We start from the raw sequence: 27,659 nt of genomic DNA on the forward strand, positions 1-27,659 counted from the left end.
ATTGAATCAACAACTTATGCCTATCTTACATATTAGCAACACCATTATTTAATTTTATCATAAGAATACTCAGACAAATTTGTTGTTTGGCATCCAATATACAAACCACTATGTTTGAAACGAGTAAAATGTTTTTACTGCCAACCAGCTTATCAATAGTGAAGGTAGAACCACATTTGGCTAGCTATTTTGACCTGGGGCCACAGCATTTCTCAGCCAAACTTTGGACATATTACAATTTCCAATTTTTCAGTTTGATTACCCTTCCTCACTGAAGACATATTTAAAAGAAAAAGAAGATTAAGGCAGAGGAAAGAGTCTACAGAGTCATAGTTATGTCACTCTTTGGGAATCCAGAAACAGTGAATCTAGCACAATTTGGGCTTGTGCATATGACCATAAATGAAAAAACAAACAAGCAAACATATTTTTGTCTATGGAATTCTATCAATGTCAGTCTCATGAATATTGTTGCCAAGACGGTGGTTTTCATTACATTTCGTTTTTCTACCACGTGGAAAGATTTTTTGTTTTTAATGCAAGTAGACCAAATTTTTCATGGTGGCATAATTTTCCCATAGCTTAAATGACTCATTCTTGCTGGATTATATAACAAAGTATCAGATGCTTAAGTGCTGCACTTTTTTTTTGTTTGTTTTTGGGAGGAAGATCAGCCCTGTGCTAATATCTGCCAATCCTCCTCTTTTTTTTTGTCTGAGGAAGACTAGCCCTGGGCTAACATCCGTGCCCATCTTCCTCCACTTTATATGGGACTCCACCACAGCACGGCTTGCCAAGCAATGCGTCACTGCACGCGCAGGATCTGAACCGGCGAACCCTGGGCCCCTGCAGTGGAGCGCGCACACATAACCGCTTGCGCTGCCGGGCCGGCCCCAGTGCTACTCTTTTTAAAACATTTTATTATGGAAATTTTCCAATATACACATAAGAATAGAAAATTTTAATGAGTCCTTATTTACTCATCACTCTCATTTCAAAGCATTATCAATATTTTTCCAATTTTGTTTCATTCATACCCCATCCAACTTCTTTTTCTGTAGTTTATTAAAGCAAATCTAAGATATCATGTCATTTTACCTATAAACACTCCAGCATGCATCTCCACTGATAAATGCAATTTCTTCTAATTTATCACATCAGTATCACATCTCACAAAAATGATGATAATTTCTTATATCATCTAATACTCAGTCTGTATTCAGATTTTCCTACATGTCCTAAAGCTATCTGTTCACGGTTGATTTGTTCAAACTGTGAACACAAAACGTTAAGTATATACATTGCTTTGGAGGTTATGTTTCTTAAGTCTGTTTTATTTTTTGTCAGTGCCCCTCCCCCTTTGGTTTTAATTTCATTGATTTCTTGGGGAAAAACAGTTTCACATTAAATATTTGGTTGATTACTTTCTTGCGATGTCATTTAACTTGTCCCTCTAACTCAATACATTCTCAATGGGAGTGATATATACCCATGAGGGGGAAATGTCCAAAGGCCACAGTGCAAAGGCAGATGTACAGTGTTTTAAGAATATTAACATTTTGTGGGTGGGGCAATTAGAAAAAAAATGCCTAAAAAAGTCTCTTTAGTGGGGAAATAATGAAGAAAAAGTTGATAACACTTCTCTAACTCCTAATTCCCATAAAATGTTAGTGAGATTTAGAGACTTGAATAAATTCAAGCTTATTTGGGGGGAAAGGAAAAGAATAAGTGATGTTGTATGCATTCTATCATACCCTACTATGAGTCACATAATATCCAGATTTCCCATTTTTATTGATGACAAGATTGGGTAGTGGGTTCAGGGGTTTTTAGCTATTTACCAAGTCCTCCATTAATTTTTTACCTAATAGATTTAGCATTCATTGACCATCAAGGCCTGCCTCCATCATTTAATTAAGGATCAAAAAATAAAAATTTTCCACGCCTATCTTTCCTTCTGCATTGATTAGCTGGAATTCTTTCCATAATGAAGAACTTTCCTACACTGACTATTAGGCCACCTTGAAATATAGTGCATAAAGGAAACGGAGGTCAAATGTTTGACTCCCATTGGTTAGGAAAATTGAGACATTGAGTTCATGCGCCACCTACTTCTAATGGGGACCAATGAGTTTTTAAAAAACTGTTTGTATACATTATGAACTCATGTACTTTTAGGTATTTGATATATTTCGCTTTTAGTCTTTTTTATTCTCGACACTTGCCTTATTTCATCTTAGGCCAGAGAAAACTTCTTCAAAAGGCTTTTGTGTCCTTTGACATAATGCCTTTAGTCTTCCAGCACATTTTTACTTTCTAGAATAAGTTGTTCCAAGCTTAGTTTGCACATTTCCTGACCAAGACCTGGAATTAGGAGCCCTGATTCCTTTTTCACTGGAATGTTATTTGAAAACCTTACCCTAGACACTATTGGCGCTTTTTATAGACTTTTCATTCTCCCAGGCCTTTTTCTTGAGCAGAGCTACAAAATATATTCTTTTTCAAAAGATGGAAATAAACCAGGAGTTCATGCTAATATTTCAAGTTTAAGATCAGGTTTTGTCTAGCTTTTTTGATTGTATAACTTTATTTATTTTCTGTTACTCAAAAATCTTGATTTTTAATGATATTAACATAATTGTTCATTTGCCCTATCTCTATACCTTTCTATCTATCTATCTGTTTCAAAATAATAAGGCCATTGTTATAATTAACAATAAATCTAACAAATAGAGTTTAACGTATCTTTTTTGGTCCTTTTAGATTCCCACTAGATTACGCTTCATGAGGAATGTGCCAATGAAATACTATTTTAATGCCAATTATAATAATTCCCTTCCTTGTGTAGTTATAATAGCAACATGTTATATAGTTCAATTCATTTCTTTTAGTTTGTTTTCTGTTTTTAGGAATTTCTTTTTACTTAGCTTTTTTTTTAAATTACACCAAACACTTACATGGTTTCAAAATCAAAACTATGTAACAAGGTATGTTCACAGACGTTGACTGCTCTTTTATCCTCTTTTTAACCTTCCCCTATAGGTAATTATTTTGATTAGTTTTTAGTTTATTCATATTTTGCTTTTTTTTAAAGATACAAGCAAATATGCATATTCATATGTTTTCTACTTTCTTACACAAAATGTAGCATAATATAAATGTTCTGTATCTTGCATTTCCCTTAACAATTTATCCTGGAGATCACTCCACATCGCTATATAGTGATCTTCCCTGTTTGTTTATTTTGTTACTACTATGTGTATCTCTATATAGTACAATTGTTTACTCAATCAATTTCCTACGAATGGACACGTCTCTAGCCTTGTGTTATTAGAAATAATGTCACAACAAGTAGTGTTTTTATACAGGACTTCATATTTTTCAATGAAACTTCAGGGCAAATTCCTAGAAGTAAGGTTTCTGGTTCACAGTGTAATACATATGCAATTGACAAATTCCCCATAAGTGTTATACTATTTCACCTTCCCACTTATAGTGTGTGAATGCCTGCTTCTCTATGGCCTCATTGACAAAGTATATTGGAAAACTTTTATTATTTTTGTCAATCTAATAAGTGAGACATGATAGCTAAGTGTAGTTTTAATTTGCATTTCTCATATTATAGTGAGGATAGGCATTTTTTCATATGTTAAATGACCATTTGCATTTATTTTTCTGCCAATTATCTGTTCATATTTTTTGCCCATTTTCAGCTGAGCTTTTGGACTTTTTCTTCTGTTTATAGGAAGTGCTAAAACTTCCCACCCTAGCTTGGACCCAAAGTGGCTCTGGGCAAATTACTTTGTCCATCTGCAGTAAAAATGGTGGTGGCAATCAGGAATGTACAAACTATTTACCAGGTTAAGATATTAATTCACAATAAAATAAACAATTTCATTTTTATAATTACTTGTTTCTAGTTGCAGTGGTGTTTTGTAACATTCAAACCATTTTATCTACTTTAGCAGTGAATGCAATTGTGCAAATGGAAATCTAGGTGAAGAATCAATGAGGGAAAAACTGATGATATAACAATATATTATTTTTTAACCTTTGGAATATATTATTTTCTACCCTTCCCCATGAAAGTGAGAGAAAACCATCACTACCTTCATTTCACATCAAACTCTCACATACAAAAGCTAATTTATGAATGTAAATCACTTGGGAAATACAGTGCAACAGTAATGTAAAATAAGAATGCATTTTTGATTATATGATATAGGAAACACAGATGTAGGGACCTAAATTAAATAATTCCATAACCATAATTACAGCTTCCAAAGCACAATGTTTATTAGATAACTCTACCTTTTTGTTATAATAAAGCCAGACTTTCTCCTTCCCCCTAAGGAGGACACAAATTACAAGACTCCTGATCTCCAACCAATTGAATCCATTAGCATAGCTATGCCCCAAGAGTATACCAAAGAGACAGGAAGTAAAACAAAAATGAATGAAGGTAAGGAAAAGCTCCATTATGTCAGCTAAGGGGAGGGATCAATGTGGATGTATAAACCGGATTTTTAGGATAAACCCAACTCATTCTAAAAAGTAAGTGGAAAAGATGAAAATTAACATCTAGTGTACCCTAAATACAATCAATTTCAGATTATTTTGTATTTTATTTTCCCACTTTATTGTTGTGCACTGACCTAAACTAATTTGGTTATACAAACTTTTTTTGTCCTCTTTGGTTTATCTTGGAAGCCATAGAGAGTTCAAAGTAGGTGAAGGGTTAAGGTTAGCTACTCAGCACAACTTCCTACCAGATTTTTGATAATAGCAACATACACAGATATTTTTTAATAGGAAACAGTGATATGGTCAGGTCTAGAAGTTTGACATCCTTGTTGTCTCTGAAGCTCCAGAAAACCCTTGCATAAATAGTTTACCTAGGCAAATGCAATACTATTCTAACAGCAGAATTTAGCTAACCTTTTGTCAGAGTCAGGGGACCATGAGTCCTCTGACCTAGCAACACACAAGAAAACTTCAAGAGAAGTCCAGTTTGCCACCCCCAAAGGCATAAGCAAAGACCTATGGATTTTTATGATCTGCCCATGCAAAGATGGAGAAATGTCTACAATATTCCAGCAAGTGCATTTATACTGAATAATATTAATTTTACAAATGCCACTTATAATATCTTTTATTCTAATTAATAAACCACCAGTATCACCAGGGAGGACCCATTTCTCCTTTAAGTTCTACACAAATCAGCAAAGCCTCTGGTCTTGATGAAAGATAAAGATATTTAAAGTACTTCAAATAGCTCCCTCTGGACAGTGGTCTTCTTTCCTATTAAATGCTCCATGACCACTCGTGGCATAAGAATTCCTGGTTAGACGGTTGCTTGCCCCTCAAGTATGGCTTAAATCTTATCTCTAACTATCTTAAATAGTTCAACAAAAATTATTTATGTTGAATTATTTTGAAGAATATTACAGATATTACCATTATTTTATGAGGAAGATAAGGTAATGATTCTTTTCTTCATTGTTCTTTTATTCCATTTTTAAAGGAAATTTTAAAAATCATCATATTCAATAGTAAAATTTTTATCTTGAGAACAAATCATCAAATTTCATAGTAATATTTTTGTCTTGAGAATAAGAATATGCAAGGAATTTCAAGGTTTACTTACACAGGATTCTACTACAATTTTTTGTTAATTATAATTTCCTCTCATAAATTTCTGGTTAGAAACAGACACAAAAAAGGCACGAAGTCTTCAAACACTACTTAAAAGAAGTACTCTTCTAAATGTATAAACAAAAATTTAACCTGTCTAAAGTGTCTCAAATCAGATGATCATCTGATTTCTTTAACCCCAGGCATCAGAGTATTATAGGTGCAACAGCTCCAAGTAAGTGTGTTTATATGTGCTGAGATCACGAGGAGATGGAGGCATGAAGAGGGCAAGAGAGGCCTTAGGAAATCCTGCTCTAGGCTTTCCCAGAAAGATTTCATTCCATCTATTAGTTTTTCTGCTCAACTGCCCTTCAAGTTGTGTCTGAGGATTTTTAAAGTGCAGTCTGGTTGTAAAAGGACAAAGGCTAAACAGTTGTGTGGGAATACCCAGTTGAAGTTGACCAAGATTATAAAGTAATTTGCAAAGCTATTTGCTTCTACAAAGAGCTTTGAAGTGTTAGAATATCATGCCACTACAAAAGAATTATCTAAAATGAGGTAATATGCTGTATTGCACTGTACAGGCTGTAAGCAATTATAGAGGGATATACTTTCTTCGCTTGTATTAATAAGGCTAAGCAGAATATAAAGAAATAAAAGCCTGGAGTATATAACAACTCCTGAGGCAAATTGAAAGAAATTATGAAAGAATTCATTGTATTATTGAAACAAACCAAAATGAAATGCATTGTGACAACATGATATAAATCACGGGATAATATCACATCTTAATAACCAATGCTGAGCAGAAGAGAGACTTCTATGTTGATCTACTGTGTAGAAAATGTGACATGACAGAAGACCCTTCACCAGCCTAATCTGTATGTACTAGTACTGTCAGTTATGCTTTCCTTTTGAGTATGTGACTGAGAAGTCATCCAAAGCAGAATGGACATGGGATGAAGAAGTATGGTCAATGCCTCTTCTTACCTGCCCTGTGCCACTGGGTTGATGCTCCGATCCTCTACTATCTGGAAATAAAATCCCAATGCCAGTTTTTATTCAGCAATATAAACTTACAGCTAATTACCATGTGCCAAAACAAGGCTGCAGAAAGTATAATCTATTAGCAATAACTTGTGTCTAACAATATAATTGCATTTGGAATAATGAAATGTTCATTTTAGTATCAAAATTAATAATGTCATATCAATGCCATTAATAATTAAGGATTCTTTTTATAAGATCACATCATTAATAACAACTCATTGTGAACAATTCTATTAATATCAACAATAATAAAAATAATATCACATTGTCTTTCTATAGCTACAATTTTGCAAGGGTAATGAAAACGCTGCACATATATCGGACTAGACCCTGCTGTGTCCAAGGAAAGTAGTTCTAGAGATAGATTACACTTTTAGATTAAAAAAGTATCTTTTTGTTTTCCTAAACAATAATTTGTCAATGGAAAAATTCGTCATTAAGTACTCAGAAAGCACATGCAAATTTTGTTTAAAATTGTCCATTTCCACAAATTGAATAGTGGATGGGATTAGGGGAAGTGTACAATATTGTTCTAGTTCTTAATATAGTATTAGTCTACTTCTTCATTTGAGGACGGGTGCGCAAACTCTTCTTCTTCATAACTTATATATATGTTACATATAACATTTGTAATGCATATAACATTACATAACGTTTTAATAGTCCACCTCCCTGCCATCCCAGGGAACCAAATCTCAGCATTTAATACTGGTAGTTTTCTATTTATCCAAGTTTTCTCTATCTCAGCAATGGATTGCAACACAAAAATATACATCTAGATTAGGTGTAAACAAAGTGCAACCTGCAGGCCAAATCTGGCCCACAGCTTGTCTTTTGTCAATAAAGTTTTATTGGCACATAGCTGCACCCATTTGTTTACATATTAAGTATGGCTGCTTTCACCCTACAACAATAGAGCTGAGTAGTAGCAACAGAGACCACATGACCCACAAAGCTGAAATATTTACTCTCTGGCCTTCTAAGGGAAAAGTGTATTGACCTGTTCTCTAGATGATAGGCAGAAAGTAATTTTGACATTTCCAAAAACACGAATAAGGAAAATAAAAAGAGAGAAAAGGAAATCAATAACATATCCTTAAGAACTCTCATGTTCGTATTTTATATTTCACCATGACGTTAGAATAGTAAACTATTATTCATTGCATTATTCATTATTATTTGTTGTTGTTTGAATCACTATAAATGTATAATCTAAGATCGATGCTGGGAAGAGAGAGGGACTTCGATAAAAGCTTGTTGAAGCAATAAAAGAGTACAAGTTTTATTTTAGAATAAGAAAGGATATATCTTGAAATAATATTAATAATTTATTCTTGTCACTATTTAGTTATCAATATTATTCCATTATTATCATCCATATTAAACCATGAGAATAAAATATTTTCTATATCTATATATATTTCTATTTCTATTTCTATAATTTATTATAAAAAATTCAAACATAAACAAAAGTTGACAGAAGAGTTAAATAAATCCCAATGTAGCCTCTACCAGCCTTCAGCAATTTTCAACTCATGGCCAATCTTGTTTCCTGCACATTGAAACTTCTGTGTCCTCTGATATTATTTTGAAACATATTGTATCATTTAATCTTTAAATATTTCAATAAGTATCCCTAAAAATTACAGACTTTTTATTTAACTTAACTATAATACCATTACTATACTTGAAATTAACAATAATTCTTATAATATATCCAGTTTGTGTTCAAATTTCAAATTATCTCATAAATCTCCTCTCTCTTTCTTTCTTTCTTTTTACAGTTTATTTATTTAAATCAGGATCCAAATAAAGTCTTCAAATTTTTGTATCCAGTTTGGGGATTCACAAGGCATGTCCTCATCTCACTTTTTATTTAGACTCTTTTTTTTTTAGCATATACAGGGATAAAGAGGGAGATAATATCAGTGCAACGCAAAAGCCCTCTAGAGAGTGAAGAGGAGGATGAAGCAGGTGTGGCGTGACCAAGCGTCCCCTACCTCATCCTCACTCCAAGCCCTCAGGCCTGCAAGACGACAATCTACGTAAGTGCATGCTCCCAATGCTGCTTCTTCCTAAGAACTTAAAGTCATCCCCAATCAGTAAATTAGCTGGTGGCAGGCAACAAATAATAGGAGTTAACAACACAGCTTCTGTGGTATCTGGGGTTCTTCTCCCTGGGCTCATCCCCTCCTCTCTCCTCAAATTCACATGGGATGGACACTAGGACCTTTCCTCCTCCCCAAAGCACTGTCAAGAACAGGAAATCATGGGCCAAAATAGCCACACAACCGAGGAGCACAACTACCTCACAAATAAAACAGGACAACAAAGGGGACAGTGTGGCACATCTGAAGCAGAATTATTGAAACAGATAGACCAATAATTAAAAGAAGCATCAGAAATATACTTATGAAGATGAGGGAACATTGAGCAATGTGAAGCAAAACCAAGACATAATAAAAAAGAACTAAGTGGAAATATATGAATGAGATAATAGATATGAAAAAGATAACGAAAATCTATCAGATGCAGAATAAATGAGTCAGTTGTCAGACCAAACTGAAGAACTCTCTCAGAAGGCAGCGGGAAGGGACAAAGACCTAGAAATACAAAGGAACACATTAGAGAATAGAGGTAGAAATATCAGAGGAGACATTTGAAAAATGAATAAAAATAATTTTTCCACAATAATGCTGGATGAATGACCTCAAATACAATGAGTTCATCTTGCTAAACAGGAGAAATAAGGAAGCAAATCCACATCTGGACACATTATAGTACTGTTAAGAACATCAAAGAACAAGAGAAAATTTTAAAAGGCTTCCGGAGAGAAAGAGCAGATTACCTACACAGGAATACACATCAAATCTACTACAGTAATACTGGATACAAAAACAACAAGAAATCATATTTTTTAAAGTATTGATGGAAAAGAAACTTTGAACTTAGAATATTCCATACAGCCAAAGGTCAATGAAGATTTTGTCTGGTTAAAAAAAAGCAAAAACAAAAACAAAACCTCACACTTTTAGCATTGACTACAAAGATGAATATCAAAAACGCTAATGTGATAAGAACTCAAAAGAAGAATAAAAAAACCCAGGAGCATACTTCTAAAGATATAGAAAGTAAGGATAATCAAATGCCATGTATCAATGTATTATTATCTCTTTTTTTAAAAAAACCCTGAATAGAAGAAAAGGAAAATCAGAGTGACTCCACAACAACCCAGGAACAAAAATTGTGAAATAATCAAGATCTTTGTGGATGTGGGACAGGAAAGCATGCCTAAGTATAGATCTGGTTTGGGAGGAAAAATAGATACAGTATGTTTAAGAAATTAATAAGACTGAGTAAACATGAGTGTAAGTCACAAGTTAAGGACAACCACCATAAGAACAAAAATAGTGGTCGGCCCAGTAGCGCAGCAGTTAAGAGCACGCTTTTCGCTTTGGTGGCCCAGGGTTCGCGGGTTCACATCCCGGGCATGCCCCGATGCACCGCTTGTCGAGCCATGCTGTGGCGGCGTCCCATATAAAGTATAGAGGAAGATGGACACAGATGTTAGCCCAGGGCCAATCTTCCTCAGCAAAAAGAGGAGGATTGGCATAGGATGTTAGCTCAGGGCTAATCTTCCTCACCAAAAAAAAAAAAAAGCCAAATGAAAAACCAACACACACAGGAAAGTTTACAAATGAAAATCCATTTGAATGGTTGCCCACAGAAGAGAATGGAAAATGGGAACAAAAGAAGTGAATGAATGAAGGAAGCAAGAAGGAGTCTTGCATGAACCAATGTCAGTAAGGAGCCATAGATCATGGTGATTAATTCCACACTCTGCACCTGAATTCCAAACAAAATACGCAAATGAATGAAAGAAACTGAAAGAATTACCATGTTTTTCTTTTGTTTAAAAAATAAACCAGGTATTCCTTAAAATCCAGCTTTCCAAATGTACTTGCATTGGGTTTTATTTGCAGCATCTGAATATCTAGAACAGCTAAGTCCCTGGAATATAAATTAAACAGTTTGCGATCCTATGAAAGTTTGATGAGTGAATGTGAGGGAAAACAAACAACGAAACTAACCTGTTCTCGGCCTGAAGAAAATGAACTGAGCGACTCTCAATGGTTTATGATGATGAATAATGCTTAAAAACACAGTTTCTATATGAGAGTGAGTTTTATTGCTTGAGCTAAAGGGCGCTGACATTTTGCTTCCATAAAACACATTATATAGAGTTTTTCAAGAACCTGAGAAGTTTTTCTTTACTATCACAAATCCCTGGAAAGCAAACTGCAAATGCGTGTGTTACCTCAAGGTGAATGCTTTCAGAATATTGTCTTTTTACTGTGAGGTAAAGGATCCTGAATTCTAATCTTGGTGGTACTTAATTTTGCCCCAGTTTTCCCACCTGCTAAGTAATGTTTGACACTGGCCTTTGAGATGAAACAAACTCATCTTCCCAGGGTGAGTTGGTTTCGTTAAGGAAGGCTGCCCCGAGGAGAGTTTTGCTCTGTGAATCAGTGTAATACCCAATGCAAAATCTGAGCTGAGGGGTACAAACATTTGTCCTTTACTGAGCAATGTCTCTTTGAAAGGGCTGTATGTGAAATCAGCAAAATGAGTCATTTAGATGGTTGCCATTTGGGTAGAGGGCAGCTAGAGAACCATCAAGCAGGGGCTGGTGGAGAAAGGAAGCAACTCCTTCCACAGTTAGTAGGGCAGAGTAACAGAAAGAGTCCAAGCTGTGCAGTTAGAACCACTTAAGCTGAAATCCTGACGCTATTGCTGTGTGGCCATTCTGAATCTCTGTGTTCTCATCTCTAAAATGAGGATAATAGCTAGAAAAGTTACTGTCAAAATTTTAAAAAGATAAAATACAGAAAGCGATTAGCACATCGTAAGCATAAAAAAATATTAATTACTTTTCCCGTCCCCTTATTATTTATTCTGCTCCCCAAGACAGAAGTGTTTAGAAGCCTCAAGTCTAGTTTTTGTTTTTTACCTCCTTGAAGAAATCATAAGGGTCTAGAAATAACTCCTTGAATTAATATCAGAAGCTACTATTTCTGCTTCCTCTATACCCAGAAAATTTGCACTTCCAAATAAAAAGCAGTAGTCAGGAGCAGTGCTTAAAGGATAAACACAGGTAGAGGAGGGTAGTGATGAAATTCCCACTTAGTGTATTACATGTGGCCACGAGTCAAGCATGTCTCTGTTCTGCTCATTTCTCGGACCTCTCTGATACTTTATATCCCACTCTCCATATTCCAGGGAGAGAAGCTCATTCTCTGTGCTGCTCCTGCCTCCCCCAGCGCCTACCATGACCTCCTCAACCTGAGGAGTCCTTGTCTTTCTGGTCCACAGAAGGTGATGTTCTAGGATTGGCTCCTGTTCCTGCACCTATCTGATATTTGAGCATGACAATGACTTAGCATCCTTCAGGACTCGATATTTGCTCCAAATTTTTATATATGACCTTCCAGGCTGACTTAAGGGAACAAGATCTCCTCTGGAAAAGAAAGATTTGAAGTTCAAGCTATCTGAATAAGTATTGTAAAAATAGAAGTGATAAACAGGGCACAGTTATATTTTATTGACCCCTGAGTCGCAGTTTGCTTGCAAAGGCCTATTGTGATTGTGCTTAATGACTTCATTTTGTGTGGTGCAAATATGTCTAACTTATCCACTTGGCTTAATTTTTTAAAAGATAAGAAGGTATTTGAAAAAAAATAATGTCGTATATGTAATCCATACCCACAACAAAATTTGATATAGATGAAAGAGCTACATGTAAAATAATAAAAGTACAGTATTATTAGAACAAATTATATTAGCATAAACTTACATTCTTGGGGCAGGGAAGGCCTTCTGAAGCAAAACACAGAATGAAGATGACATAAATATACTGATAAACTCTGCTATTCAAGAGACCCATGGCACATAAACCTATAATCAAAAGACAAGCAACAGAGAAAATGTATTCATGTATATAACAAGGATCCCGGCAGAGTACAAACTTGGTTATGTGCAACGGGGAGGACTGAAGGTCTTCAAATGGGGAACGACTTCAACAGAGCTGAACATTGTAAATACCACAAAAGTCACAGTCAAATGCAATTATCTTTATGACAATCTCACCAAAATATCTTATGATATATATTAGCCACATAAATGAAGAATAAAAAATACCGGTCCAAATCTACACAAAATTAAATCATTTATAGGTTAATATTTTGTTATTTAGCATAATTATTTATGTTATACTAACATAACATAAATATGATATATTAACATATTTAACATTAACACCATGCTTTTAACAAAAACAATAAAAATTGCAAATTGTACAATGATGTTTTCAAGGGATCACTGTGCTTTAAAGCAGAAGCTCCAAGATAAACTCTTGGAGCCAAAGTACTCACTGACAAAAAATGACATAGACATTGACAATTGACAATGACAATGACATGAGGTTTAAATAATAAAATGATAAAATAATCTCTGTAAAGTCCTTAGCATTGGGCCGGGTACAATGGTAGGATTAAATGTCAGTTATCAACACTATTAGTGCAAGGTTGGCCTGAGAGAACAAAATCTGGAAGCTATCTTTGGTCCTGACCCAAATAGTTACAGAATGTTCCAAGAGATTAAATTATGAGGTTGAAGTTCAAAATATGTTTCACATTAGTTTGAGAAAGCCATTGAAACTAGAAAATCTTAGTCTGTACAAAAAGATTCATGGGTAACAATTTCTTTCTATTTACTTAAGCATTTCAATTTTATTCTGTCTGGATGTATCTGGAATGTTGGCAGAAGTTTACCGGTTCCGATAGCAACCAGCTCTCAGTGGCAGTATCAGTAACATGGCTGAAAGCTATGTAGTTCTTGTGGCTTCAACTGCCTGAATTCTAACATGGAATTCTATTTAATATATTTGCATGTTTATGTATTTCTTCAAAGGACTATTTTAAAACATTAACTTGAAATACTTAAATATAAAAGCTGATATGGCAGCTTGATTATTTGATTTTTTTATACAGATAAAAATTAAATCTGGCTTTTTGGTAGGAAAGAGGAATAGAAAGATAATCCTTTTTTAGAGTTCAAATAGGAAAGAAACGAGTTCTCATTGTTTAAGTATAAAATGCTCACAGGGAAGGGGAAATACTCGTTTCTACTGGATATTCAACCTGTACAAAATATACATTTAAATAGCCACTTTCCCTGGTATCCAGTCCTTGAAATATCCATTTAAATAGCTTTTGGCTATGACTACCTGGTTTTTAAAATAGTTCTGTTTTCATTGTCAAACATTTGGTGTCCATTTGCTACACTTTAAAAAAAAAGGTTGGTCAATGTTTTGTCTTTTGAGATACAGTAACATGACAGAAAGTGACAAATGGGGGAATGTGTCACAATGAAGCATGATATATTACAGCAGAGTGATATGCTGATACTCAAAGAATCCATAATATGCATCTTTCTTTTTATTTGCTGCTACAGCAGAGGAGATTATTCTTATAGATTAAGGGACTACTGTCACATCTTAGGTAACAAAGTAAATATATTTCACCACATTAATATTTCTCTATAAGACTGTCATGTGCTTTCTCTGTACTTCCTTTCTATTAATTTCAGATTAGCAGTAGATGCATTTATAAATAGAATTCTATTCCTTATGGCTGACTTATCCAGTGGTAACACAATATTCTGAGTCTGAATTTCAAGTCATTAATAAGGAAAAAAGATTAATGCCAACAATGGACACAAGTGTGACTGAATAAGAAGAATAGATTTAAATACAATGATATTTTGATGATCTCCACGGGATCCTTAATAGAAAAATACAATAATGCATAAAAATCCCTAATTTTAAACAGAAAATTATCCAGATCATTAAAATATATTTTTAAACAAAAATTGTATTGTCTTTTTATGTGTCCATTGCAGGTTTAATGGATCTCATATGTTCTTATTTGTTCCAAATATTAACCACTATAAACATCTGTAACATTCAATGAAGATGGCTTATCATCAGCTTTTTGGTCTACAACTAAGAACCCCTGGCTTTTTTTCTTTTTTTCTGGAGTGGTATACATGTTGCTCTGTTTCTCAGAAAAATGCTAAGGTATGTTTTGAAACCAAAGCAAACTACAATCAGTGTTATCAGGCATTAGTGATTGTAATATATATCAATGCCAAAATGATATGCATGGTGAATACAAATGCAATATTAATGTAAGTGGAAAAGAGGCAGCAATTTTATGCTAAAAGTAAGGTTAAGATGTTTTCTTTCTTTCCATCATAATCTTTCTATTCCTTTTCTTAATTACTTCCATTCTTTCCTTTTATTTGTCCCCAGAACGGGATACCCACTGGCCAACTTGCACAGGACCATCTCATAACGTCTAGAGTGTGACTTCAAACCAAAACCCTGTTCTAAATATGAAAAGGTTATGTAAGTGAATTTAAATACTCACCCTGAAGGAATTCACCATTAAGTACTATTGTCTACAACTTTCCCAAGACATGGTGACTCATGTATCATTATGTTGACTCTTTTGTCCTTACCTGTTTATATTAACCGCTGAATATAGAAAGATAGTTCATAAAAATAAAATAGCATATGACTTTTATTTTCACAAGTCAAAAAAGGCAGATAATGCATTTGTGAAGAAATCATATGAGCTACTCTATTTCTCCTCACATGTAAAAATCAGTAACAAAAGAGGAATTACCTCTTTTCTGAGCAAACAGGTTATATGGACTCATACTCACGATTAAAAAATTTTAATACTTCTCTGCAGCATAGGAGCATCAGTTTAAAATAAAAATGCTGTGGTATTATGAGCATTGTTTTCAGTATGAAACTCAACTTTTTGCATGTAATAAATTAGACTTTTAAAAATTTCATATGAAAGGTTTTATACTCAGTAAGGAGAATATTTAGTCATAGAAGAGATTTTTTTAGTTGAAAATGCCATTTTGCTCTAGTGGAAGAGTACTAACTATACAGAATGTTACTTTTTGCAGTTGGGAAAGGCATTTGATTTTATATATTCTCTTAGAGATGACTTTTTTTTTAGCAAAGGTCTATTGACCAGGCTTTCCCTTAGATATAAAATCACAACTACTTCAGAATTATTAAAACCTTGGGGATAGATATACTTAATGAATGGTGAAGTTTATAAATCAATAGTATCACATTGCAAAACTAAAGGATCAAAATATTCTAACACAATTATCTTCCAGGATACAATTCTTTTATTTTAAAAATATAACAAAGCTTTTGCAGAAAGAGAAATTAAGAATACCATCCCATTTACAATTGCAACAAAAAGAATAAAATACCTAGGAATAAACTTAACCAAAGAAGTGAAAGAGCTGCACATGGAAAACTATAAAACATTGCTGAAGGAAATTGAAGAAGACACAAAGAAATGGAAAGATATTCTGTGCTCTTCGACTGGAAGAATTAACATACTTAAGATGTCCATACTTCCTAAAGCAATCTATAGATTCAATGCAATCCCTATCAAAGTTCCAACAACATTTTTCACAGAAATAGAACAAAGAATCCTAAAATTTATATGGAACAACACAAGACCCCGAATAGGTAAAGGAATCCTGAGAAAAAAGAACAAAGCTGGAGGTATCACACTCCCTGATTTCAAAATATACTACAAAGCTATAGTAACCAAAACAGCATGGTGCTGGCACAAAAACAGACACACAGATCAATGGAATAGAACCGAAAGCCCAGAAATAAACCCACACATCTATGGACAGCTAATCTTTGACAAAGGAGCCAAGAACATACAATGGAGAAAAGAAAGTCTCTTCAACAAATGGTGTTGGGAAAACTGGATAGCCGCATGCAAAAAAATGAAAGTAGACCCTTACCTTACACCATACACAAAAATTAACTCCAAATGGATTAAAGACTTGAATGTAAGACCTGAAACTATGAAACTTCTAGAAGAAAACATAGGCAGTATGTTCTTCGACATCGGTCTTAGCAACATATTTTCAAGCACCAAGTCTGACCGGGCAAGAGAAACAGTAGAAAAAATAAACAAATGGGACTACATTAAACTAAAAAGCTTCTGCACAGCAAAGGAAACCATCAACAAAACGAAAAGACAACCTAACAATTGGGAGAAGATATTTGCAAACCATACATCTGATAAGGGCTTAATCTCCAAAATATATAAAGAACTCATGCATCTCAACAACAAAAAAACTACCAACCCAATTAAAAAATGGGCAAAAGACCTGAGCAGACATTTCTCCAAAGAAGATATACAGATGGCCAACAGACACATGAAAAGATGTTCAAATCATTAACTATCAGGGAAATGCAAATCAAAACTACCATGAGATATCACCTCACGCCCATCAGAATGGCTATAATTAACAAGACAGGAAACAACAAGTGTTGGAGAGGATGTGGAGAGAAGAGAACACTCATACACCTGCTGTATGGGAGTGCTGGTGGGAGTGCAAACTGGTGCAGCCACTATGGAAAACAGTATGGAGATTCCTCAAAAAATCAAGGATAGAACTACCATATGATCCAGCTATTCCACTGCTGGATATTTATCCAAAGAACTTGAAAACACCAATGCATAAAGATACACGCACCCTTGTGGTCATTGCAGCGTTATTCACAATAGCCAAGACTTGGAAGCAACCTAAGTGCCCATCAAGGGACAATGGATAAAGAGGATGTGGTATATATACACAATGGAATACTACTCAGCCATAAGAAACGATGAAATCCAGCCATTTGTGACAACATGGATGGACATTGAGGGTATTATGCAAAGTGAAATAAGTCAGAGGGAGAAGGTCAAATACCGTATGATTTCCTTCATTAAGTGGTAAATAATAACAACAATAAACAAACACATAGAGACAGAGATTGGATTGGTGGTTACCAGAGGGGAAGGGAGGAGGGAGGAGGGCGAAAGGGATAATTCGGCACATGTGTGTGGTGATGGGTTGTAATTAGTATTTGGGTGGTGAACATGATGTAATCTATGCAGAAATAGAAGTATAATGATGTACACCTGAAATTTATACAATGTTATAAACCAATGTTACTGCAATAAACAAAAAATTAAAAAATATATATATAACAAAGCTTTTATTGTTTGTCAGAACAACATTATGAACATCATCATAAATATTTTCATTTCCATAGACACATTATGTCTAAATCACATGACATTAGCAACAATTTCAGTCCATTACAATCATTTCTGCTTTCTAGAAAAATATACCTTATCACATGAAATAAATTAATTCTTCTGTAGTGCCTATGGATAAAGAAAAAAATCAAATAAAGCTACTTTTTCTCCAGGTATTTAAACGTTGTCTTTAAATCTGTTTTATCCAATCTCCAGATTAATTTCAAACTAAGATTTCTCATTAAAACAGTAGCATCCCAATAAAGGAGTAGTATAAGCAGTATGTGATGAATTAAAGCCACATATTAAATTGCATTAAATCATGTCATTGAGTATCTTTAAGGACATGGCTCATTGTGAGCTAAAGAAATCTTTTATTTTTAAAATATAAACCTTTCCACAATCAAATATTTCTGATCTTGAGATATATCTGAGTTCTTTGCCTAACTCAATGTACATGAAAGACCATATGAGATAAAATTCTACTGCCTTGGGGGGGAAAACCCAGTATTACTTTACCCATAAACAGACATTAGATAGGTTTGTAGAATATCAATACCTCCAACAGAATAGTATTTTGGTAAATTCAAATAAATCAAAATTATATAATTTGATATGCATTAAAATGTTTAGAAAAAATTAGAAAAATTACACGGAATTTTGTCTCTTTTATTTGTCTTCAGTTCAGCTGTAATAGTGGATAAAACGTATTTTGCAATTCAAATTTAGTATTTTCTGAAGTTTCAGAGACTACAGTAGCAGCCCAGGCCTCTCTATTGTTAGTTAGCCCTTTCAAGTCCACACCCCTGCTTTCCCACACAGATAGCTTTAATCAGTTGGCTGCTTCACCATAAGATTTATAGTCATTGGTGTGCTGGTAAATGTTTAACAGCCGACTCTCCAGAAGAAGATAAAAAGGCTTATTCATAATGTTTGCTGATTTCTTTGGCATACTTACTCCCACCAAGGCCGATTTCCAGCTACCAATGTAGTGTCATTGAATGAAAAGTTAGAGATTCACAGATGAAAAAGAGATTCACAGTAGCACGCCATTATACAGTAATTCCACCATACCAATAGTTGTAAATAACATCAAGAGCATAGTCAATGTAGTAAAATAATTTGGAAGTAATAGGCTGTGAATATTGGTTACCTTTGGTTTTAATATAGTCTGCTAATTATAAGTTTATGTAATTTTATTTTTAATAATGGTTATTTTAAACAACCACAAGTCCTGAAAATTTAACAATTGACCTTCGTGAGCTGGTATAAACTCAGCACACTACTGAGTTTACTCCAGAAAAATCTTCCGTAAGTGGTAATTTAAAAAAAATTCGTACTATTTTAAAAGTTTAGTGTTAGAACTACAAATTTTTGGCATAAAAACCGGCAGTCTTATAGTAATCTTTTCGGTATTAATCTGTCAAATTTCAAGTAGCCAGCATTTTTATGTTTCTTGTACCAAAAAGACAAACGAATCTTTATTATTAAAATATTTTTGGAAGCCTATAGAATTCTCTGTTTTAGGTCTGGCTCTTTGGCCATGCCATCATCCTTAGCTGAGATATTGCTTATTATCTTTGCTAAATGATTTGTAAACTTGAGGATATTCTGGGCAACACTTTCTACTAAACATTGGCCCACTTCCTGAGAAAGAAAGGGACTGATGGATAGACAATGGATACAGAGCTTCCTTGAGAGTTTCACACTGATATGTGCAAAGGTAGCCCTGGAGGTAGGAGGAAGATTCCTAATTGGTCTGGCATGGATGTTTTGAACGGGATGTTAATGTATAAATCAACCTCTGTTTTTCTAGGTTACCTCCGTGGTTCCTTCTACATGAAGAAATAAGGCAATGGATTCAGAGCACGTTTCTTCCCTTTTTCAATTTAAAAACTACCTTACTGGCATATGACTATAATCTCTCTCATCTGTGGCCCTGAAGTAGTAGACAGGAAGACAATAGGTTTGGTCAATGAAACATGAGACAAATGTATTATGGCATTAGGATTCATAATAAATCAGTAGTTCCCTAACAACAGGACACTACAGTCCTACCAGCCACTTTCCTTCATGGCTTCATGTAGAACAAAGTTCTTTCAGTCTCTGGAAGAAGGCGCTCTTTCTGGCTCTGTGTGTTACCTGCTAATCTTCCAAAGATCAAATTTCAGAGAAATAAAAAATATGAAAAGGGGTCCTTTTAAGGGAGGTAAAGAATGAATTAAGATTTTGGTAGGTTCAGTTTCATCATTACTAAATATTACTATAATTCTAAACTCATTTTGGGTACAGAAATTAGACTTTTTTTAAGAAAAAAATTATACTTTAGTAGTAATTTGAAAATTGCAAATTTCTTGTTTGAAATTTAGCATGGTTCAGTCTCATTGACATCATTGGTATTGTGTATACATATTATAATAACCTGTTATTAGGTTAGGAATCATTGATGATTATTGAGTATTTTTATTTTTAATCTTTTATCAGTATTTTTATTACATCCACCTCTCTTCTTTCACTATAGGAATCCATCTTAGCTAAAATTCAAGATTCTGACTCTCATCTGTGTTTACCATCAGAGCAATTGGAACGAGTAATTTTTCTTCCACCCATCATCCCCCATGAGAATGTGAAGTTTTCTCATATCATCTGGATCTAAGATGAATGAAACTTGACACATTTATTTAAAGGAGCTGCTTAACTATATCGTTACTGCATGAAACAATCTAAGGTTGCTTTTGACATTTCATAGTATGTGAAATTCACTGTGAATTAAAGTGAAATGAGTAACTAATAAGAGAAAACATAGTTATTTGACCTATTTTTTCCTCCTTATATTTGCAATATACTGAAGATAAGAATCATGAAGCCAGAATTCATCAATGTCTCTTTGTTAATAATAAGAATCCCTGTCTTACTGAATGCTGATGTAACTGGTTATGCACATTAAGTAGAAGAACTGTAGAGGTTTACTTAATTTGTACCCCTTGATTAAATAATTTATTTAAATAGAAGATATTAACCCATAATAAAGGTGTAGTTTTTCAGAGAATGATTTTAGTCTATTCTAGATACGAGTTCCTGAATGACAAAAGCAAAATAACAAAAAGCATACTTATTTTTGAAATTGTATTCTGTCCAGAAAATAAAAAAAAAATTAATGTTCTCACTGATAAAGATGTAAGGAGAAAATTAATTTTAGGGTTTTTTTGGTAGCAAATATGAGGCTTTGAACAAATCTCTCCAGACTTTTTAAAGAGTAAAGCTACATTTTGGAAAATAACCAAAAATATTAAGATGATAGGTTTCTAAACCACATCTTACTTTATACTTTTGCGTCATGTTTTTATATGTATTTTAAGAACTGAATTTTCAATAGAATTTACCATATTAACATTTCAAGTTCAAACTCAAATTCTTATCTGCTTAATTACTATACTAATCGTGGGTAAATAGTATTGCTTTTTCATGGTACCACAGATGAAATGCTATTGGCAAGGTTATTTGAGAAACTCTGTAACAAAGATCTTATTTAATATAGAGTCTCATTTTAGGTAAATTTTACTTAATCTCCAATAGAATAATATATTCAATCTCTCACCAGCTTGGGAGGCCAATGCTGACTACATAAACTCCTGTAAGAGAATTTTGCTTGCTTTGCTGATTTTAAAGTAAATGGTAAAATACTGCAGATTTATGGTACGGTATATTGATGAAAAGCACATTATAACAACCATGCTCAATAAGTAACCAATTTAAGGTTTGAAAACCAGTAAGTTATCAATTCATATATAAATCCCACCACATGTCAAATAATTAAAACCTTCTGAAAGATCAAATAAAGAACATCAATTTAAACTTTTTATCAGAATTTTGGTTCATGAATGGCCTGACCTGTCTATGGATCAATGGAATAATTCTTTTAGTTTGAATAAGGCTCTGTCTCCTAATATAACATACTAAATTATCAAAATTAAATGCTACTGAAAATTTCTACCTGGTTTCCTTTTCAATGTCTTAAGTATATATTAATGAGTATGTTCACAGGAGAGTGACCAGGAAATGCCATTATGACTGAAAAAAAAATAAAAAGGAGTTCAAATAGTAAGTTCTTTAAACTGTACCAAGAAGCATACTCTTAAGTAAATTTAAGTCATCAAAGTATATAACGTAGAGAAAAAATTAAAAGATAGTTAGAAATATATGGAGGAATACCAAATTATAAGTGATTTAGTGTTTTTAAAACCTCCATATTTAAAGCTGGGTGACCATGGTCTTATTTGTATGTTCTAGAAACCAGTCTAGGTATGATGAAGTGCTAGAATCTGACTCTGGACTTGGGCTTACATTGCTGTTTACATTAACTGTGCAGAAGTCAAGGAGATTCAGTGTAGTTATGACAAAGCCATTTATCTTCTGGAGGATTCCTAGGAATTTGGACACCTTGGGTGAGAAGAGGGTCGGGGGGTGGTTGTGGGGGGACTAGCTTATTCTTTCATGGCTGAAACTGAGCTAAGTCGCCAGGATAAACCTATCAGTTACTTCTGGAAGTTCTAGACAGGCAGCCTGCAAAAATGGAGAAAGAACAATCTTTTGAATCAGAAAGCATCTGTCAAGTTTCACTATCCTCTTCATGAAAGCCTTTTCCGCGGAACTGCAGATTAATTATTCTACAACATAAAACACGTTATGTCACTCTCCTAAACTCCTAAACAAATCATTTATAATTTGAAGTTCCTTATGATCTCTGCCTTCAGTGAATTGTTATAACTTTCAGAATAGAATCTACACTGTTTTTCTTGGATTAAAGTCTGGATCCTGTCTTCTGGCTCTCACTTCCCACTCTTCCTGTGTTCCAATCATATCAAACTGTTTGAAGATATCTGAATAAGCTTTGCTCTCTCACCTCTCCATGCCTCGCACACACTCCCTGAAATGTTCCTTCATTTCAAACTTCCCCTTTGAACTTCTCCATCTTACCTGCTTTGGAAATCTTACATAAGCCTTACTCCCCAAGATTCAGTTCAAATAGCCCTCAATCACTTTTCTTCCCCAATCATCCTCAATTTCCCCATTCCCTGGCTGAGTGAAGCAACCCTCTTATGTGCTCTCATAACTCTCTGTTCACATTTCTATGAAAACCTATAGTGATGTTGTACTGTAGCTATTAATTTGCTTCTTTTTACTCTGTAATAAAATACAGTTCCCAGGGCTATGACTTTTAACACCAAATCCCTAATTCCTAGCTCTCAGTACAGTGTCTGACACAAATAAGCACTTGGAATCATTTGCTGAGTAAATGCTCAGTTGTCTTGAAAGTAGAGGGTAGAACTAGGAACCATTAGCAAATCTACCATTTTGGAAAGAAAAGTTGGGAAAAGGCTATCAAAAGCAAGATCAATCACAGCTTAGAGACTCAAGGCTTTGGTTCAATTTCTTTCCCGAACGGAATTGTCTCCTTGAAGATAGCTTCAGTAGTAGATTTGTGTCCTCAGAAGAACCATTTCCACAGTAATGCTGCTACGTGGGGTTCTGGAAGAATTGTGTCTGCTCCCCATATTGTATCTGCTCGTAACTCTGCCTCCTCAAGTCCACGTATCTCAGGGCTCTCCAATAAATTCTTCTCTTGAGCTTTGCCATAAGCTATCAGGAAAGATGTTCTTTTTTCTTCTAGAATAATGAGTTTTAAAGAACATGTATATTTAAGGGCTAGTATCTATCCAGTTACTGAATGGAAGAGAACTGTCTAGGGCTTAAATCAATAAGAGATAGAAAAACTCTTTTTATAAATTATTTTTTAATTTTTAATTGTGATAAAAACACACAACATGAAGCTTACCACCTTAACCCATTTTTAAGTGTACAGTATAGTAGTGTTAATATATTCACATTGTTGACATAGTAGGGCTAAGTGTATTGATAAATTATTCACAGATCTCCAGACCTTTTCATCTTAGATAGTAGTGTTAATATATTCACATTGTTGACATAGTAGGGCTAAGTGTATTGATAAATTATTCACAGATCTCCAGACCTTTTCATCTTAGAAACTGCAACTCTGTATCCATTAAACAACAGTTTTCCTTCCCCTGTCTCTCCAGCCCCAGGTAACCAAAATTCTACTTTCTTTTTACACGAATTTGACTACTCTAATTACCTCATGTAAGTGGAATCATACAGTATTTAGCTTTCTGTGATTATTTCACTTAGCATAATGTCCTTAATGTGTTCATCTGTGTTGTAGCATGTGACAGGATTTCTTTTGTTTTTAGGCCTGAATAATATTCATTGTATGAACATACTACATTTTTTAAATCTACTCTTCTGTTGATGGACATTTGGGTTGTTTTTACCTCTTGGTTATTATGAATAGTGCTGCTTTGAACATGGATGTATAAATATCTCTTCAAGACCCTGCTTTCAATTCTTTTGGGTATATACTGAGAAGTGGGACTGCTGGATCATACGGTAGTTCTAATTGTAATTTTCTGAGGAATCTCCATACTGTTTTCCATAGCCACTGCACCATATTACAGTCCCACTAACAGTGTACAAGGGTTCCAATTTCTCCACTTCCTCGCCAATACTAGCTATTTTTCTGTTTGTTTTTATAGTAGCCACCCTAATGGATGTGAGGTGATATCTTGTGGTTGTGATTTACATTTAGATAGATAGACTCTAGATTACATCGTTGAAGCACTGGTGCCAGCTAGGACCGCATGAACTGATAAGTTTTTATAATTTCCTCAAGCCAGTTTGAGTTTTTTCACTTGCAACCAAAATAATCCTGTCTAATATATTCCTCTGTCCCGGTGTACCTCCTACCTCCACAGCTCCCCACCCAGGCTTTACTGATACTTTCGCTATGCCACCATAAATCTCATCAATGAGAGGTCTTCAGAAGTTAACTGGGATCCTTGTTGGAAAATGCAAATGTACCTTCTACTATTGAGTAACTTTTAGTCAAACTTTGCATGAACTAGTCTTTATCAGGTTGCTTCCTCCCAATATCTACGTAATAAAATCCTCACTTAAGGCTTAGCAGTTATACTTGCATCAGGAAGCAAGAAAGAGAAGGAGGATCAAGAGGAGGAGGAGGAGGAGGTGGAGGAAGAAGAGTGGGACATAGAGGAAGGGAGGAAGAAAGGAGGAAGAGAAGGGAGGAGAGGGGAAGGAGGGAGAGGAAGAAAGAGTTAAAGAAACTTAGTATTCTGGAGCACTGTGTATTAGGGCCTGCTCCACCCTGCATTTCCATTGAAGGGACACACGGGAGCAGTGAGTGTTGAAGTTCCCACTTGAATTTGGGAGACCAGGCTATAAAGGAAAACAAGAGGATGCCAGGTGTAAGCATTGCCTATTTTACTAGAACCAACCTTGGAGTAGAAAACAAAAGGATCTTCCTTGCAGGAGTACGTGGTCTCTTGCCCTGGGTCTCAGATCTCAAAGTTATAATAATGAAAACACTGAATATGATGTAAACAAAGTTATGATGTAATTACAATGAGAGGATGGGAGGGATGGAGTGTAGTCAGAGAGATTTATAGTAAAAAATTAATAGATAACACGAAACTGAAATATCAAGAAATAATTGTGTTAGCAAATTACTTAGAAATATGGTGATATTCCATAAGAAACAGGAATAGCTAAATGTGGTATGGTAAAAAATTACATTCTTAAAAATATAATTACCTCTGACAAACTGAAATCTGAGGTGGGCAGAAGGTGGGGGTATATGGCTGCTGTTTCTAATTATAGACCTTGACAAATTTTCACCTAAACCCATGTCCACATATAACATAGGTGAGAAAGAAAAAGAAAGGCACCACCACCCAGCACGATGCCCCCACACATCGCACTCCTCCAATTCAACCCTTTTAGGTAACTACTAAACAGGTGTATGTGTACATGTTTGCAACTGTGTGTGTGTGGTATGCAGTGAGATGTGTGTTTGTGTCTGTGTGTCTGTGTATATGTGTTTTAACCAAATGAATTCCCGTTATAGTTCTGCCACTTGCTTTACCTCTTAAGAATATACCAGGGATATCTTCCCTCCTTTTTATATTATGTAATTGTATGCATGTAGTCTTATTTATTTAGCCATCTCTCAGATGATGGATCTCATATGCTTTTTAAAAAGTACTTTGTCCTCATTTTGGGGAGTATTTTTCAAATAAATAAATATAATATTATTGAGTATCGATTTAGTACCAGGGACTATTTTATAGTAACCGTGATGAAAAATAAAGTGAAACGCAGCTATTTAGCCAACTATAATACCATGTAATGAGTTCCATGGAGGGTTGGCAAGGGAGTATACAACAAATACAACATTATAGAAGTAGAAGTTCATGTAACACCCCACCTTTGCAAGAAAAATATTATAATGGCAGAAAGGTTATAAAAAATACATTATTTCAGGCAAAAAAAGTTCATTTATTTTCCAAGAGTGTAATAATCATATTTTTTTTTCATTGAGTTAAAAAATAAAATGAAAAGCTCTGAGAAGTTTGGTGTACCTCAACTGACCATGATTTGGCATGGAGGGAAATAGGGAGGAGGGAAATGAAAAAAGGAGGATGAGAGGAAAAAATAGAAGAATAAATTTAGAATAAATACTTTCTCAACAATAGTAGTTTTTATCCTCATAGATATAAGCCTGAGCAGATTTGAAGATGTCTTTAGTAAGGCTAACATCCGTTATGTGTTGTTTGAATAATTCCAGAGAACTAAAATGAGGGTGATGGAGGTGGTTTCCTAGGATCAACAAGATGAGACCATGTAAGAAGCTTAACACACTCAAAACAATTATGCTCTGACCTTAACCAATGTTCCTAAAACGAATATACAGAAATTGTTAATATATGTGGACATTACGCTGATGAACACAATCTGAAAGGGAAGTTCTAGCAGAACGTAGTTTGCTTTGTACCAAGAAGGAAACTTGTTATCTGAAGAAAATGAACAAAAAAACTCTTACAGGTAAACTTTTCAGCAGAGGTCAAAGCTGAAGCATTCAAGGAATTCCATTCTAGAACTAAGACAAAGATGTCTGACATCCAAAAGAGTAAATTAGAGGCATAGCACTAATAGTGACATGTGGTACTGTGAAAGATCAAGCCTTGAATCTACAGATTCACAGGCACGGTCAAAATTTTAGAAGGATAAGACATTTGGTCCCAAAATTGCAATTAAATTCAGTTCCCATATTGAAAATGGTCAAAATTAGATCTCATATTTGAAAAATGGTGATAGCAACTCATTTTATTGGGTTTAACCTGAAATCATTTTTAAGAATGGTCACTAAAAGCTGTGTCAAATCTGTACAGGTATATAGGGGGAAAGATCTCAAATTCAAGAAGCAAATTACAGAGGTTAAAAAGAATAATTTCGTAAAAGGCATCAGTAGAAGGTTTCCATGCCTCACAGTCTACGAAGTAAAGCACTATAAAGAATGGGATTCTGGGCAGTAGATTGCTGGTTCACTGACTCATGCAGAAGGACTAAATGCTTCTATCTAGATGTCTACCTACTGTTACAGACATAAAGAAGAGGAGAAGTGGAGGGCCAGTTAAGTGTAATTTGCTTTTACTTTTATACTTTAGATGAGCACACATGCACATGCAAAATGAATATATCTCCTATGCGTTCAATTTTTATACCTTTTGGCCAGGGGTTCACAGGCTTAAGAATTAGGCAGGTCTGGGTTAAATTTTGGCTCTGTTACCTCATTCTGTCTAATTTGGGACAAACAAATTTAATCGATGGTCTCAGTTTCTT

This window comes from Diceros bicornis, chromosome 23 (assembly GCF_020826845.1).
Source record: "Diceros bicornis minor isolate mBicDic1 chromosome 23, mDicBic1.mat.cur, whole genome shotgun sequence".
NCBI classification, from domain to species: Eukaryota; Metazoa; Chordata; class Mammalia; order Perissodactyla; family Rhinocerotidae; genus Diceros; species Diceros bicornis.